This window comes from Vulpes vulpes, chromosome 5 (genome assembly GCF_048418805.1).
Source record: "Vulpes vulpes isolate BD-2025 chromosome 5, VulVul3, whole genome shotgun sequence".
Lineage (NCBI taxonomy): Eukaryota > Metazoa > Chordata > Mammalia > Carnivora > Canidae > Vulpes > Vulpes vulpes.
In genome coordinates this window covers 130,493,915-130,511,925 of record NC_132784.1, presented here as the reverse complement: position 1 = coordinate 130,511,925, position 18,011 = coordinate 130,493,915, and the positions used below count along the sequence as shown (strand labels likewise).

The following is an 18,011-nucleotide window of genomic DNA, read 5'->3' as shown; positions in this document are numbered from 1 at the left end:
AGGAATTATACCTTCAGGTATAATCACATCAAAGATTCAAATTATCTTCTAAAATTTATTCACATGACTCTTAAAACTCATAGAACTTTAATTTCATTTTTCCTATATTGTAACCAAATGCTTTTAAGTGTAATAAGGTAGTAAGAGAGGTGTCTTAGAGCTAAAGAAATAAAACAAAGAATAACTGTAACTAATGGGGGCTGGAGAATGAGCCATTTTTTACTTAGAGCTAAATACCTTTTCTTCCTCCTTTTTTTTTAACCAGGAGATGAACACATTCTTCAAATTAAGCCCATTAAAAGTGCATATTTCAAAAAAACTGCACATGCTTGGAAAGAGTAAAGAGAATTCCAGCACTGAATAGAAATTAGACCTTTACAAGAGCTCTGTCGCTTTAAGCCTCTATATTAAACCCAAAGAGAAAATGACATATAGTTTGAAATGGTAAAAACAGACCCAGGATACCTCTACCTCTCTTACCATTCTTCACAATTACCCCCACAACCCCCCTCCCCCCCGCCACGTCATTTAGTGAAAGAACTGAAAACAAGATTTCAGAAAAGGTCACTACAAAATAGGTTTTCCAAAGTCCCCTCAAGTAGGGAGCATTCAGGTATTTCAGAGGTAAAAAACAGTAATCAACACCAACTGCTGAGTTCCTAATACTCTACTCCTCCAGGACACCTATCTGAATCATACCCAACCACTTTTTCATCATGGCACACATAGTGGATGGTATCTGTAGGCAAGCTGGAGATAAACAGGGTAACCCCAGGGCCCACCTGATGGCTAAGAGTGCTGAGATCATTAGATCGATGTTCCTGAGGCTCAGCTCAATCAGAAACTTGTTTTTCCTGAGCCTTTTAGGATTAAGTGCAATATGCAATGCTCTCAGAAATCATTACTTTCAAATCCAGACTCTCCTAATACTAGCTTCCAGCCTCTAGCCAATCACTTCACTTAGCCTTAGTGAAGTATGGAAAAACTACCTATCTTACAGAGGTCCTGTGGAGATTAAAAATAATATAACTAAAGCTCTTATCACAGTGCGTGGCAGGCAATCAATGTATACGGATTGTTATTACCAAGATGGTTGCTGAATTAAAAAAGAGAAATCTGACCTCTGTACAGTGGTGATGTTGCTGAGATAAGAAACTGCAGACTTCCCACTATGTCTAAGAATTAAAACACTTTACAAAACAAGGAAAACCATAAACTGTCTCCCTATATCATAATGTTTTCTCCACTAAAAATATATACTATATAAAAGTGATTGTCCTTGCCACCCATCTACTAAGGATTAACAAAGTGAGTAACACTGATACACACATATACACATATATACAATAAGTGATTCTGGTACATTCATTCATATCCCACAGAAGCTAAGCTCGGAAAACCAGTACAGGACCACAACCAGACATTTGGAAAGGAAAGAAGGTATCAGCACTTTTTTTTTGGGGGGGGGGGGGGGGGGTGGATCTCTAAAGTGAAAATAACCCAACCTTCTACAGACAAAAATTATTCCCCCACACAAATGGTAAACAAGATTCTTCCCTATAATTAGCCCTTTTTTTTCCCTTGAAAACCCTGCAAAGAAAGGGTTGTACGAAACTACTTTAAAATAAGTGATACAGATGACTGCATATTCAGCAGACACATTAGAGAACATCTGGATCTCTGCAAAGAAATGTGAAAGTGGCTACTGGTAAATCATGCCAAGGTCGTATCAGGATGTCAGAGGATTTCACATACCCAGGGGAGAAATAAGCCACTATAAGCAATTCCGGGACGTATCAACGGTTTTCCAAACAGTGGTGACTCCCAATTTCCTCTTTTTGGTTAAGATAAGTTATGGTTATCAACCTCCAAACATAAACTATCACTAGGAAATCTCTTTTTAATAACCCAGGATATGGGCAGCCCAGGTGGCTCAGTGGTTTAGCGCCGCCTTCAGCCCAGGGGGTGATTCCGGAGACCCAGGACTGAGTCCCGTGTTGGGCTCCCTGCATGGAGCCAGCTTCTCCCTCTGTCTCTGCCTCGCTCTGTATCTCTCATGAATAAATAAATAAAATCTTTTAATAATAATAATAATAATAATAATAATAATAACAACAACAACCCTGGATAAACTTGCTTAATTGACAATTATTGACGACTGGAATACACTGCCCAATCACAACACCCTAAATATAAATTTTAACCTTCCAGGGGAGGATAGCTTTGGAAGGACAACAAAGGATTCTTCTTGAATTGTCCTTAAGCTACGCCAAGAACACATTTAAGACAAAGCAAAGTCTTTGCGCCAAGAAACTGGAACACAACACAAAACCAAAGAAATAAATGACTCCTGAGGCAGCTGTGGGATCATCTCCACATTCATTCATTCAGTGAAGAAATACTGGAGAGCTCCTATGTTCCGGTAATCACCTGTGAGCAACAGGGATGCGTAAGACACGGTTCCTGCCCTGAAAAAATCCAAAGCCTAAAAATAATGTCTGAAGAGTCACAAGAATCATTTTACAATAATACTGTATTCACAGACACAGAAACGAGTAAGATATACGTTTAAATATATTAATAAAGGAGCTGGAAACAAACCAAAAAAAAGGCCGTCTACTGCGAGTTTATTAACAAATTTTGTTATATGAGTTAAGGGAACGTGATGACCAAAGTTGTAATGTACTTTCAGGGCAAAAATCAACTTAGGGCACATGTTTTACAAAGGCCTCCCTACTCCCCCACCCCCCACCCCTCGAGACACACACACACACACACACACACACACACACACACACAGAGCGACCACAATCTGCAAATTGGGTGCTTTTCAGCTTGACACGTCGGGCGTGGCACTGGAGTTCTCGCACAACCCCGGAGACACCTGGATAAGCTCGCACAAGCCTGGACATTCAGGTTTCCCAGCAGAGGCCAGTTAACTCCCTAATTCTCCCTAAACCTTGAAACAACACTGCCACCTCTCTGTGCTGTCATCCCTGCCCACTTACACACAGACACCCAGGCTAAAAGCAAACCACAAATCACATCTTCCACTCCTTCAGGAACAAATCTCCAAGAGGAATTACCCCCTCACTCAAACAAAACAAAACAAAACAAAACAAAAACCCTATATTCTCTCCCTCGCTTTACAGGCAGGGGGATGCTCATAGGGGCAGACAGACCTGTGCAGTTCGAGGCGGAGCATCTAAGGACTTCAGTCTGAGAAAGCCATTGCTTTAACTGGCACAAAACCCTGGCGGAGGTGCCTCAGAAGCAACTGCTCTAGTACAGGCGAGGAGTGGAGGAAAGGAAAGGAGGGAGAGGGGCGGAGTGAAGCGCGGGGACTGCGGCGGGGGCCGGCGGGTCCCCCCGGGTCGCGGGCACCGCCCAGGCGGGGACCTCGGCGCGGCGGCCAGAGATGCAGGGTGACCTTCCGACGAGGCCGGCTCGCGGAGAGGCCGGGCTGGGAGGACCACGCCGCGCCTCGCGGCCCCCGGCTCGCGGCCCCCGGCTCCCGGCTCGCGGCCCCCGGCTCCCGGCGGTGCGCTCGCCCGGCCCCGGCTCCCAGCCCGGGCTCGTCCCGCAGCTCGCTCCCGGGCGGAACGCGGGACGTGCAATCTCGGCGTCCGGGCCCTGAGCCTGGGCCTCGGGCCGCCGCCGCCCGGACACACCCCCGCCGCCGCCGCCGCCGCCCCGCGGCCCCGACCCCTCCCGCGGCGGCCCGGGCGGGCATCGCTCACCTGCACCGCAAGCCGGTCCGCCGCCCCGCGGGCTTCGGGCGGACAGAGCTCGGCCCCTGTCGTCTGGGAGGCTCCCCGCCGCGGGCGGCAGGAGGACGAGTCCGACGGGCGGCGGCGGAGCCCGGGCGGCAGGAGCGGGAGCAGCAGCAGCAGCAGCAGCAGGAGGAGGAGGACTCGGGGCGCTCCGCTCTCCGGAGATCCACCCTCCTCCTGGCCGCTCTGCAGCAGCCGCCGCAGATCACTTCCGGGGCGCCGGGGAGCGGGGCGGGGCCGGCTGGGGAACTACTTCCGGTCCGTGGGCCGAGAGGACGGGGCCGGGGGCCGGGGCTGGAGAACAATGGCCGGCGGGGCGCGGGCTGCCTGGCGTCGCCCGCTGCGCTGCCCCGCGGGCGGCCCCACCCAGGCCCCCGCGCCCGGCGAGGAGGGGGTCGCCGCAGGCCTCGCGGAGGTGCCTGGATCTCGGCGTCCTCGTCTCTCTTGTGGGGCCCGGGCGGGGTTCGCGGGGAAGGAGGGGACGCGGAGGCCGCCATCTTGCCCCGGCGGCGGGCGTTGGAGGTGGTTTGGCGGGTGGCCGCCCGGCTGGCGGGCTTCGGAAGTGCGGGGCCTCGGTCCGCGGAGGGCGGGGCGGACGACCCGCGGGTGCCTCGGGTCCTTCAAGGTCAGGGCCCCCCGCCCTTCCCCCCCCAGCGCAAGCACAGGGGACGGGGCGGGCGCATCCACGTCCCCACAAAGAGGACATGCGGCACGCGGCGAATCGCGTGTCTGGGAGTGTGGGCAGCGATTCGAGGACTTAAGAAGGTCAAGCCTGGGTTGCTGGGGAAAAGGTGATCGAGACGCAGGGACCAAATGTCTTCACTCCTCGGTGAGGCAAGGAGGAGAGGAGTGACCCTGGACAGCTTTAGGGGGGAAGTGGGGCCACAGGGCCTGTGCACGAGGGGCCGGCGCAGAAGTCGAGGGAAAGGATGGGGCCGTTGTGTGGGTCGCGGTGAGCGTCCGATTGCAGTGGGTTGCTGGGGCCAGATTCTCGGTAAGCGAATGGAAGTAGCAATAGTGATGCCTGGAAGAAGCAATAGTGATGCCTGGAAGAAGCAATAGTGATGCCTGGAAGAAGCAATAATGATGCCTGGAAGAAGCAATACTGATGCCTGGAAGAAGCAATAATGATGCCTGGAAGAAGCAATAATGATGTCTGGAAGAAGCAATAATGATGCCTGGAAGTACCAATAATGATGCCTGGAAGTACCAATAATGATGCCTTATTTTGCTTTTAGAGGAGGGTGAGTGAGGGTAAGATCTACCAAATGAGATAGGGAATGGCGGGGATGGGGTCAGGGAGTGCCGTTTTGGACCTGGCCCATTGAGTGCGGTCTACTGGCAGTTGCCTGTGTCTAGAGCTCTGGGGAAATTCTGGGCTGAGCTCAGGGACACCACAGGCTCGCGTCCCCACCTCCAAGCCCACTGTAGTCTCCTCTCATTGAGCAGTCTCAAAACCACTCCTTTTCCCTACCTTCTTGTGGGAAGATTGCTGAAATAATAACCTTTTTAAATCCCCCGTCTGGTAGTACATGTCCATCCACACATGCTAACACCCAAATGTCTCCCTGGTCAAGACTAGAAAGGTCAGGCTTACCGAAAACCCAAATATGGCCATGTTAGCTAGTGTAGCAGCACAAACTCCTAAGATGGAATGCCATTGTTAACGTAAAAAAAGTCTTTAAGTTTAATCATTGACGATAAACAGCTTATTTAAAGCAGCCGCAAAGGACTGTGATGTGAGGTTGCGCAAATACCTGTCGAGTGGAGAGCCAGGGGGTTGACTTCAAGAAAAGTGAGCAATGGGAACACAATGACAGTCATCCTCGAGTTGATTAGTCAGCCTGTCTCAGCTGCTGCTTGGTTGTTGAAAGCCACGCTAACCTACCTGAAGGCAGAAATAGAATGGGTCGTTTTCAGCAAAGGCTTCGGAAAGCTGCAAATAACAAAACCCCTATAAATAAGAGCTGCAACAGCAAACCAAAGACTATGGGTTTTTATTTGGCACTTTTGAATGTAAACCACGAGGGACTCTCGCCTTTAGTTCTTAGATTATTCAAATACATTATTCTCAGTTTTCTTAGAGTGGAAATACATGTAGGTGTATTAACAACCAGCTAATGGATACCATACTGAACCGGAAATGAGAACAATGATCCCGAGGCCCCTTTCTGTTCTTTGTTCACCATATGACCCTAGCACAGTCACTTAACCTCTCCATGCCCTAGTTTCTTTGTAAAATAGAGATAATAATAACCCTCTACTGGCCTGCCTCTCGGAGATATTATAAGAAATAACAAATTAATGCTTTAAGAGCTCTTTGAGGTACTTGGATGAAAGGGTATAATTGTAACTATATATTATTAATAATTAACACTAATATCCAGTAGAACTCATGAGCATTCCTAAATTTGCTGCCTGGGCAACTCCAAGAACATGAAGGATTCTGTTTTTAAAATAGGCTTAAGTTTACAACAACAACAAAAAAGATAGGCTTAGATTTATTCCTGTGTTTAATTTTCATTATTTATGGTCAAACCTTGTGTATTAAACATAGAATAAGTAAAGAGTAAAATATTTTAGTAACTAATTCTTATGTTCACTGCTATTATAGCTAATCTGTGTTTTGGACAGATACACAGGTAGGTATGCTTTTGTCAGAATCTTGTTTTAGAATTAGTCATTAGTTTACTGCAGTCATTTAACTGGAATCTTCTATGAAAGCATTACTCATGTCCCTATAGAATAAAAACAGTTTTACCTGCAGTTACATGTTTGTCTGAAACATGAAGCATTCCTGTGAATTATCTGTCATTCTCATCATTGATTAATCAGAAATACAAAATAAAAAATGTAAAAAATGTATAGGCCAATGAGGTTTTGTCCAATGTCTACCCTGCAGTAGATGAAGTTTTGCCCATTAGATTAGTAATTCACGGGGCTCTGGGTGGCTCAGTTGGTTAAGTGTCTGCCTTGGGCCCAGGTCATGATCCCGAGGTTCCAGGACAGAGCCCCACATCCGGCTCCCTGCTCAGTGGAGAGTCGGCTTCTCTCCCCGCCCGCCCCCCCACCCCTGGTTGTGCTCTCTTGCTTGCTCGCTCTCTCAAATAAATAATCTTAAAAAAAAAAAAGATTAATAGCTTCATTATTTCTTTTTTGAAAGGTATATGCATATGTGAACACATTTAAACATTCATGGCTATGTAATATGCATTTTTATACACATATGCCAATTTATAAAAATATGAAGGTACATTAACTACACGTATAGTAACAACTGTCAACGACAAAACCCTCTTTGGGTGTATTGGCCAGATAAGAAAGCAGTTGGTTATTAGCAATTTGTCACTATTGATGGAGAAGCAACTCAAAATACATGTTATTGTCTATAATATCCATGATACCTTTAACATATTACTTCGTTTTGTATTCAAGGTTACTCCAGAACCGTAAATAGAGCCAGAATCAAACTCAGATCTTGTAAGTCCAAGTTAAATATCTTTTCACTGGACTTTTACTGATTACATATGACAGAGTAGGAGAGAAAAATAGCAACTTTAATTAAAAAATTTTTTTTACCATATTCTGTTACATGGTTTTATTTTTACTTATTTTTTTAAAGATTTTATTTTTAAGTGATCTCTAAACCCCACATAAGGCTCGAACTCGTGACCCCGGGATCAAGAGTTGCGTGCTCCACAGATTGAGCCAGCCAGGTGGATGCCCCTCTGTTACATGGTTTCTTTTTTTTTTTTTTTTTTTTTAATTTTTTTTTTTTAATTTATTTATGATAGTCACAGAGAGAGAGAGAGAGAGGCAGAGACACAGGCAGAGGGAGAAGCAGGCTCCATGCACCGGGAGCCTGATGTGGGATTCGATCCCAGATCTCCAGGATCGCGCCCTGGGCCAAAGGCAGGCGCCAAACCGCTGCGCCACCCAGGGATCCCTCTGTTACATGGTTTTAAGATTAAATGAGTTTCTACCTGTAGGGTGCTTAGAACAGTACCTGGCATGTGGCAAGAAGTGTATGTGTTAAGACTGATAAGACTGTTAGATATAGGCATTTTCTGTGTAGAGAAAAGGTATGTAAAGAATGGTGGAATTGGAATCCTCAGTCTTTTTTTTTTTTTGGTCATAGAAGCTCTGAATGTGTAGAGCTGAAAGTATTTCTATATTGTTTCTTTTCGTCTTTCCATACCTTAATAGGTATGTTTTGGACTTGTAGTTTTATGGTATTTTCATCATTTTCTTTAAGATACAGTTATAGTTAAGGTGCCTGAGAGGATGCACTATATTTTATATTGTCCTCCTATCATTAAACTAGTTTCAAAATCAATTCTTATTGTTGTGTAATTAAGTATTCATCATTTAGAAGCCATCAGTTGCTGGGATTCATCTTTGAAATGAAATATTCTTTGGAACGAAGTATTAGAAGCTTGGTTCTATTTATTTTCTCTTCTCTACAGGTTTCTCTATAGTCTTTCAACCTTAAACAAATTTTTATACTTGTTAACTATGAATAAAACTGTGCATTTTCATCCCTAGTAAATGAAGAACCCAATTTTATATTTTTAAGGGCTTTTTGATATAGTTTGACAAACTCCGTGAAAATATGCCTTTGGTCAGCCTCTGTGACTGTGAAAACTCCTGCCCATCTTAGTTTTTGTTCAATTTTATAAGTTGGATTACTTTTCAGAGGAATTATCACATACCCAGCAGCAGTTTATAGTGTATTCTTTTGTGTGGCAGGGGAGGGGGCCAGGGTATACACAGAATGTCTTCACATCTTCATGCAGACTATGAATTTAGTCTTTAATATACTTCATTAAAATGAATTATACTGTCATAAGTTGATTTGTCCTGGAAAAGGGTAGAGGTGTGGATAGGCCGGAACAGAAGGTATTACAAAGTCAGGAGGGACCTGGTAGGTAGAACAAATCCTATTATTCCCTGCCTTTTAAAATGCTTATATTGGGGGTGCCTGGTAGGCTCAGTCAGTTGAACATCTGACTTTTGATTTCAGCTCAGGTCATGATCTCAAGGTTTTGAGATCAAGCCTTGCGTTGGGCTCCATACTCAGCGAGGATTCTGCTTGTCCCTCTCCCTCTGCTTCCCCCCCTTTCATACTCTCTCTCTCTCCCTCCATCTCCTTCCCTCTCTCTCTCTCTCTCTCTCTCTCTCTCAACTGGATGAGTGTATAAAATCTTAAAAAAAAAAAACTGTATATGGGTGGCTCAGCAGTTTAGTGCCACCTTCAGCCCAGGGCCTGATCTTGGAGACCTGAGATCGAGCTCCCCGCATGGAGCCTGCTTCTCCCTCTGCCTGTGTCTCTGCCTCTCTCTCTCTCACTCTCACTCTCTCTGTCTCTCATGAATAAATAAATAAATATTTTTTAAAATACTGTATAGTTTATTAAAAGAATTAAAAATTACATGAGATAGTGCTTATTATTATAATCAAACCCACATCTTTTGAACCATATCCATTCCTTCTTCATTCTTCCCACAGTAGAAGATCATCACTCTGTCTGCATCCTGAATCTCAACTCCTCCTGTCTACTGGAGGACCTAGCTCCATTAATGGTTTTCTTTTTGTTGTGTATTCACCCTCTCACTCTACTGGTTCCTTGCCATTAGTATTTTCATTTGCCGAAAGTATCTCCTCATATCCTCCCTCCCTCTAGCTTCTACTCAGATTCTCCTTCCTTTCACTAAAGAAAATTTTCTAGAGAATTTTCTGTGCTTGCTATCTCCCCTTCCTCTCCTCCAAGTCACTCAACTATTTGTAATCAGGCTTTCATTCCCAACACTACTTTGAAACTACTCTGATAAAGTCTCCAATATAACCCCTATTACATGATGTCCTTTTTTTTTTTTTTTTTTTTTTTTTTGAGGGTAATGGTGGGCAAAGGGAGAGGAAGAGAGAGAATCTTAACCAGGATCCATGCCCACTGTGGAACCCAACACGAGGCTTGATCTCATGACCCTGAAACCATGACCTGAGCCAAAATTAAGAGTTGAATGCTTAGCCAACTGAGTCACTCAGGCACCCCATGATACCTCTAACTTTTTGATGTTTCAATAGCATTTGAATTCTTTGAGCATTCCTTTCTTTTTGAAACAATCTGTTCCCTTAACTCCTATAATACCACACTTCATTGTTTCCTTTCTGGCCACTTCTTGTTGTCCTTGGTCCTTCTGTCTTTGTTTAAATTTTGTCATTCTAAGGAAGTCTAAGACTCTTATCACTCTAGTCTAGTCCACACATTCTTCTTGGATGATCTCATTCGTGTCCATGGTTTTACTATCCGTATATAGATGACTTCTTGCCATGAGCTCACTCCTGAGCTTGAAACTCGTTTTTTTTTAAAAGACTCACTGTTGGGGGTCTCTGGGTGGCACAGCGGTTTGGCGCCTGCCTTTGGCCCAGGGTGCGATCCTGGAAACCCGGGATCGAATCCCACGTCGGGCTCCCGGTGCATGGAGCCTGCTTCTCCCTCTGCCTGTGTCTCTGCCTCTCTCTCTCTCTCTGTGTGTGACTATCATAAATAATAAATAAAAATTTTAAAAAAAGTTTAAAAAATAAAAAAATAAAAGACTCACTGTTGAAAAATTTATTTGGTATTTTAGTTGGTATGACAGTTGGTTGCATTGTCTTTTTACATTATATGCGCAATGTATACTATATAGTACACAAAATAAGATCCTTTAGAAGAGTTATGCACAATACATGCAATATTGAATTTATACATTGGATCCTGGGATGTGACTGAAGAAAAAAAGATGGACTAGGCATGTCAGGTGTTGGGGTGAAGGAATCAGAAGTTACAGAACAGAGTAAATACACATCCGTTTTGAGAAGTAACTGCAGGATACATGACATTGGCAGTGGTGCCTCCGAGATGGTGGAACTATATTACGTTAACCAATTTAGAACTACACAAGACAGGTACCATCCAGCATCAGGATACAGCTGCAGGATTTTGTGAACCATTCGCATTTGTAACTTTCCTTTTCTGATTCTGCCTTGTTCAACTCCCTTGAGAATTCCTCCACTATTGCTCATGCCTTCCGTGTTGGTGCTCCCAGTGTTCCATTTTTGGTTCCGTTCTTGGAAACACCCTATCTCTTGGATGTTTCATAGGCATCCAGCTCAAACGCAGAATGTCCACACTGAGCTGATGCCATCACCCACACAAATGCCCAAAACCAGAAATCTAAATGTTTACTTTCCATTTTCCATCTTCTTGCTCAACATCCACTCTATCACCACAAGCTTTTAAACTCTCCTCCTTAGTATATCTCAAAGCCATCCATTCCACTCCATTTCTCCTTCCACCTTCCTAATCCGAACCACTATTACCTGCTTACTATTACTGCAGTACAGATGAGTGGCTTCAGTGTATTTCCCCCTCTTCAGTGTATATCCACTCTTCACGCTGCAAGCCTCATGATCTTCTGGAGACAAACAGGTTCATATAACTCCTCTGCCTTAACCCTTTCAATACTTCAGTAATCTCAGGATGGGCTAAATTCCTTTGTGTGTCTTACGCAGCCTTATACAATCTATAGTCTCATCTCCGGTCACTTACTTACCCTTTCCCTCATCACACACACACACACACACACACACACACACACACACACAGAGACAGATCTAGCTCCTAGAATACAAGTAGTTGTCTGCTTCTGTACATACTATAGTCCCCCAAAATATGTGAAAGTTAAATAAGCAAGAGGTAAGACATATTATACCAGATTATAATAGAAATACTAGAATATTCCTAATTATTGTACAAGGGTTTTATTTTTTAACTCCTGCCATAGGCATACATAATATATTTTAAACCTAGGTTAAGGGCAGCCCCGGTGGCTCAGCGGTTTAGCGCCACCTTCAGCCCAGGGTGTGATCCTGGAGACCTGGGATGGAGTCCCACATGGGGCTCCCTGCATGGGGCTGGCTTCTCCCTCTGCCTGTGTCTCTGCCTCTCTTTCTCTCTGTGTCTCTCATGAATAACTAAATAAAATCTTAAAAAAAAAAAAACCTAGGTTAAACATTAAAGGTGATAAATTTCTAAATTTCTTTTTAAATTTAGATTCAATTAACATATAGTGTATTATTAGTTTCAGAAGTAGAGTTCAGTGATTCATCAGTTTTATATAATTCCCAGTGCTCATTATATCACATGCCTTCCTTAAGTCCATCTCCCAGCTACGCCATCCCCCCACTCCCCTCCCCTTCAGGAATTTTCACTTTGTTTCCTATGTTTAAGAATCTCTTATGGTTTGTCTGATTTCATCTTGTTTTATTCCTCCGTCTCTTCCCCTATGATCCTCTGTTTTGTTTCTTAAATTCCACATGAGTGAGATCATACAGTAATTGTCTTTCTCTGATTGACTTATTTTACTTAGCATAATACTCTCTACTTCCATCCATGTCATTACAAATGGCAAGATTTCATTTTTTTGATGGCTGAGTAGTAGTCTGTTGTGTGTGTGTGTGTGTGTGTATATATATATATATCACATCTTCTTTACCCATTCATCTGTTGACAGACATCTGGGCTATTTGCTTGGCTATTACAGACATAGCTGCTATAAACATTGGAGTGCAGGTGCTTCTTCAGATCATTCTTTGTAACTTTGGGATAAAGACCCAGTAGTGCAATTGCTGGGTCAGAGGATAGCTCTATTTTCAATTTCTTGAGGAACTTCCAAACTGTTTTCCAGAGTGGCTGCACCAGCTTGCATTCCCACCAGCAGTGTACGAGGGTTCCCTTTTCTCTGCATCCTCACCAATATCTGTTGTTTCCTAACTTGTTAATTTTAGCCATTCCAACTGGTGTGAAGTGTATCTCACTGTGGGTTTGATTTATATTTCCATGATGCCAAGTGATCGTGAGCGGTTTTCATGTGTCTGTTGGCCATTTGTAGGTCTTCCTTGGGGAAATGTCTGTGTCTTCTGCCCATTTCTTGATTGGATAATTTGTTCTTTGGCTATTGAGTTTGGTAGGTCCTTATAGATTTTGGATACTAGCCCTTTATCTGATAAGACATTTGCAAATAGTAAATATGAGAAATTTCTTACCACACATTCCAGTTCTCCCATTTATGGTGGCATTTAATAGACAAAATTCATTTTCATGTTGGAAAGAAGTTGATGTATATTTTGTAGAGTATTGATCATTTCTGTTAATGTCTTACAAACTTTGGAAAAGTACTGAAAGAAACTTGAATTCAGCTTTTTCTTGGTAGCAGGTTTATCAGTGAGGTGCATCCCTATTCTGTTTGCACCATGTTCTTTTATTTTAGTCATGGGAATCCTTAAGGACGGCAATTATCAATCCATAATTTTAACCATCTCTCCATTTCCTTTGTCACTGTATCTTATGTTTGAAACACAACTGTCAAGGGTAAATTTCCAGTATTTTCTAGATGTGCTTAAATATAGTTCTTTCCTTTCATTGAACTCACAGGAAATCAACTTCCACAAGCATCTGATTTGGGCTAAAGATTCACAACATGAGGAAAACCTAATGACTTTTTTGGGGCCTTTGTCTCAGTTATACTGTTAATAACAACATTTTAATTTTTTTTCATTAATTTTTACAAAATATAAAGTTCTAGTGCAGTAAAATGTTCAAATAACTGCACAAACCCGGCTGCACAAAGATGGCATTATCTGAAAATCAGCTGTTTGTTGGTGATGAACACCACTGTGTAATAACTGCTTCACATTCTTTTCAGTGAGTATGTTGTGATCTCAGTTCAGCCTAGATGAAGTAGAGGGTGGAGTGGGATTGCATTAAGTGAAGTCTAGTACCACCCGCCGTGGTGTTCTTGTCCCTGGAGAAAAATCTCTCTCCTCCCCCTCCAACCTCCTACTTCCCCTTAGCTCCTCTTTCATATCACTTCACAACGACTCATCACTACTTTCTATTCTCCTTTCACATCTCATCTTAGATGTCACTGCATCTAAGAGAACTTTCCACACCTTCCCGGACTACCGCAGGTGACCTAGGCATATGCTCCCTTTGTGTCTCTGGGTTTTGCTTAGCACCTATCACTGTGTATTGGAATCACTTGTTTGTATTTCTTACTCGTTAAAGAGGGTAGGAATTATATCTACTTTGTGTACAGTTACATCTTATCTTAGATTGATATCAACCCTTTAAAAAAAGATTTAATTTACTTATTTGAGAAACAGAGAGAGAGAGAGCAAGTGCATGAGTGAGGGGAGAGGCAGTGGGAGAGGGAGAAGCAGACTTCCTGCTGAGCAGAGACCCAGGACTCCATCCCAGGACCCCCACATGGGACTCAGTACCCAGGACCCTGACACAGGGCTCCATCCCAGGACCCGGAGATCATGATCTGAGCCAAAGTCAGATGCTTGCTTTGGACTGAGCCACCCAGGCACCCCAGATATCAACTTTTTACATGAATGAATCATGGGGAGAATTATTGATGTAAATGCCTTCTGTACTAATCAAGATTAGCTAGGCTATACTGCGGTTACAGAACATTTTGCTATCTCAGCGGCTTAACATCACAAAAGCTTATTGCTTGCCTGTGCTCCACGTCTGGTGCCAGATTGCTGGCATTCTCTGCTCTTTGCTGTCCCTAGGAACTCAGCAGTTGGAGGCACCAAGTGACATGTGTTTCTACAATCACCGCAGGCTCAGAGACCCCAGCGCATCCTGCACTGGCTCTTAACATGACGTATTTCTGCTCTTGATTCATTGGCAAAACACATAGTCGCGCCAACTACATTTGATGAACTTTAGATTGCAAATCACTAAACGGTTTTATGTGGCTTCTCAGAGCCACCATATAATGCTCTCTCAGATTTTGAATTTTTTAGATATCTGGGTCTTCTAATTTGCCTCTCAATCTAGAGAGAAAATACAGGGCATACCCTTGTGTCTGCACAAATATAGCGCCTGGGATGTTGTCTGTATCCCACCATTCACCTGGTTCTACCTCCATGCTCGGAAGAAATCACCCAGGTAGAGTACATTTATGCAGCACAGAATCACTTTTTCTTTTTGTTCTTGCTGTGAGCACAAAGAAATTGCTGTCAAAGAAAATGAGAGTAACAGCCTTTGTTCCTTTTGTATGTGATTTCCTAATGTTAAAATAAAAACTGCAAGTGGATATTGAATAACATTCTTTTCATTGCTGGAAATTCATTTAATGAAATATGAAGTCTAAATCCCAAATATCTATATTTTTGAATTGGTCATTTTAAAATACAATCTATTGTTCTCTCTTTTCTACTTCTGACTCATTTTGCTCAAATTTCCTTTTTCTCTGAGCACAAAAAAAGTAAACCTGGAAGTCTTAAAGAGAAAAAAATTATGGAACCAATAAATTAATATAATAATGGGATTTTGATGTTCTAGGAAACTTTTGAAGTGGTCTAGACCAGAGAATTTCTCAAAAGTTGTTTTACCATGACCTCTGGAGAAAGGGCAAAAGATTCAGGAGTCTGGTCCATTTTCTTTTCTTTCCACTTTTTTTTAAAGATTTTATTTTTAAGTAATCTCCACACCCAGTTTGGGGCTTGAACCCAGAAACCTGAGATCAAGAATTGCGTGCTCCACTGACTGAGCCAGCCAGGTGCCCCTGTTTCCATTTTCTAATGAGAACTCAACAACGATGAATGGATCAATAAAAATCAAAGTTGAACCAGAATTCTAGTTTTCCCCAGACCAGCAATAAGTAGAAAGGATAATCTGCAGAACATGAATCATTCATCTGTAAGAACTGAAGAAAAGACACTCACTTTGTGAAAAATTGTCCATCCATGTATGTCAGGGTTCTCTAGAGAGACAGAACCAACAAGAGTTATCTATCTATCTATCTATCTATCTATCTATCTATCTATCTATCATCTATCTACCTATCCATCTATCTGTCTATCTTATCTAGAAATTGGCTCACACAACACGGAGGCTGAGAAGCTTCAAGATCTGTGGTCAGCAAACTGGGGACATAGAAGAGCCAATGATATAAGTTGCAGGCCAAAAGCCAACAGGCCAGAAACTCGAGAAGAGCCAGTGTTTGTTTGTTTGTTTGTTTGTTTTTAAATTTTATTTATTTATTTGAGAGAGAGAGTGCATGAGAGGCAGGGGAGGGTCAGAGGGAGAGGAGAAGTTGGGCTCCCTCCACTGAGCAGGGAGCCCAACAGGGGACTCAATCCCAGAACCCTTGAGATCATGACCTGGGCCGAAGGCAGACACTTAACCGACTGAGCCATCTAGGTGCCCTGAAGAGCTAGTGTTTCAATTTGACTCTGAAGGAAGAAAAAAGGCTGATGTCCTAGTTCAAAGCAATCAGGTAGGAGGAATTCCCTGTTCCGTGCAGGAGGGTCATCCATTTTGTTCTACTCAGGCCTTCAACTGATTGGATACAACACACCCACATTAGCGAAGGTAATCAGCTTTACTTAGTCTCCTGATTGAAATATTAATCTCCTCTAAAGACACCCTCACAGACACATTCAGAATAATGTTTGACCAAATATCTGGGCATACTGTTGTCCAACGAAGTTGGCACATAAAATTAACCATCACAGCCCATGAAATAGGGTGCCAGCTTACAGGAGGTTACAAAGTCACTCTGACCTGGTTTCCCACCAAAGCAAGAATTTCTCAATAGCACTGTTGTGAGCTGTCCATGTTCATTTGACCTGAAGGGTGTCTCACTGTAATTTCAGCCAGTTGTCCTACTTCTAACCTGTGGAACTACTCAGAATATATCTGTACTGTATTCCACATACTGACTTTTTGAATAAATTAAGACCCCTATTCTCCCAAGCGTTCCAGTCCCCCCAGGTTAAATAGCCCCAACTTATTCTTCTAATTCTCACAGTACAGGATTTCTTTCATACACTCTACTTTTGTCAGTTTTCATAAAATGTGATGCCTTGAACTGAACACACTTTCCTAAATGGGTTCTAAGTCCTTTATGCTGAAAAAAACCAAAAACCTTTGAGTCTCTGTTTATATTCTTCCCATAAAGCAAAAGGAACTTGTGAGAACCACTAAAACCATTATTTATGACTAATAATCAAACTAGCCTTAATATAGAATATACTAAGTGTATATGTGTGTGTGTGTATGTGTGTGTATACACACAAACTACAAGCCATATATATGTGTGAGCATAGCTCTTACATATCCTACAATGTATCATTTTCCCTGAGACTCAAATACTGGTGGAGGTTACCAGTGTATGTCCAAAATCTTGATTTTTTTTTTAGGTATCCACCTATACCTGCCTTGTGACTCAGGTGCAGATGACTCATTCCCAATCCAGGAGTAAATCTTGATTGGTCTAAGCCAATTACGGTGTTTCTGGGTGGAAGCAATCTCCCTAGTCAGGAGATTGGTTTAACGGCAGGTGTGTGATACAGTTCTGGCAAATTAGATGTGTATGGAAGTCTGCTGGGGTTGCTTCTTGGAAAGATTTCCTCATTCATAAAAAGGATATTCAGAGAAATGGCCTCTTTCCTGCCTCTGGATATTATATCGGGATGTATTGCCAGGAACTGCATTTTGCTGTCAGCTGGAAATGTCAGAGTGAAGGTATTGAAAGCACCTAAGTCCTTAATGTCAACCAACCCCTCCTCCATATTTTCTGCCCTTCCGACTTACAAGTATATGAGATAATTATCTTATAATTTAAGTCAGACTGAGCCAGGGTTTTCTGTCACTTGCATCTAAAGCCCTCTTAATTGATAAACTCTGCCCTTGACCTATTTCAAAAACTGGGTTAACCCTCATCTCACAGTTGGTGGGACATCCAGAATCCTCCCAATGTTTCTTTGGAGCTCCTTGGGCTAACATTCTTCATGTCCAACTTCTTGATTCTATTGAATTCTTGATCACTCATCTCGTCTCCTGTGGCAAAGTGTTTCCTTACACTAAGTGTTCATCCAGCCATGGAACATGACTTCTTTTCCTCACTGTGAGTTTTAAATAATATGTTCCTCCTTCTAGCATTCTTGTAATGCTAATACAATCAGTGTGTGAGAATATTTGCAAAGTGAATCTTCTCAGAAACTTTAAATCTTTTTGTGCGCTAAAGACCTGGACAGCAAAACAAAACAAAACAAAACAAACCTGGACAGCATGGAAATTCCTCCTATTCATGCTAAAACTTTGAGTAATATAAAACATGACTTTTAAAAACTCTTAGAATCATATTGTCTGCATACCTCTCTGCAAGTGTCTTA

At 42.8% G+C, this 18,011-nt stretch overlaps 1 protein-coding gene across 7 annotated transcripts in view; it reads right to left on the bottom strand.

Moving 5' to 3' along the window:
* RALA (RAS like proto-oncogene A) overlaps positions 1-4,050 on the bottom strand; it is a 71,579-nt gene extending 67,529 nt beyond the window's left edge. For 2 of the 7 annotated variants that reach the window (XR_012001850.1, XM_072760043.1), the window contains exon 1: positions 3,741-3,983. The gene's annotated coding sequence lies outside the window, so the exon portion shown is untranslated. Of the gene's footprint in view, positions 1-3,182; positions 3,265-3,740 lie in introns of those variants that run through there. The other 5 variants (XM_072760042.1, XM_072760044.1, XM_072760046.1 and 2 more) reach the window with 5 other exon arrangements.
* Positions 4,051-18,011: the final 13,961 nt, after the last annotated feature.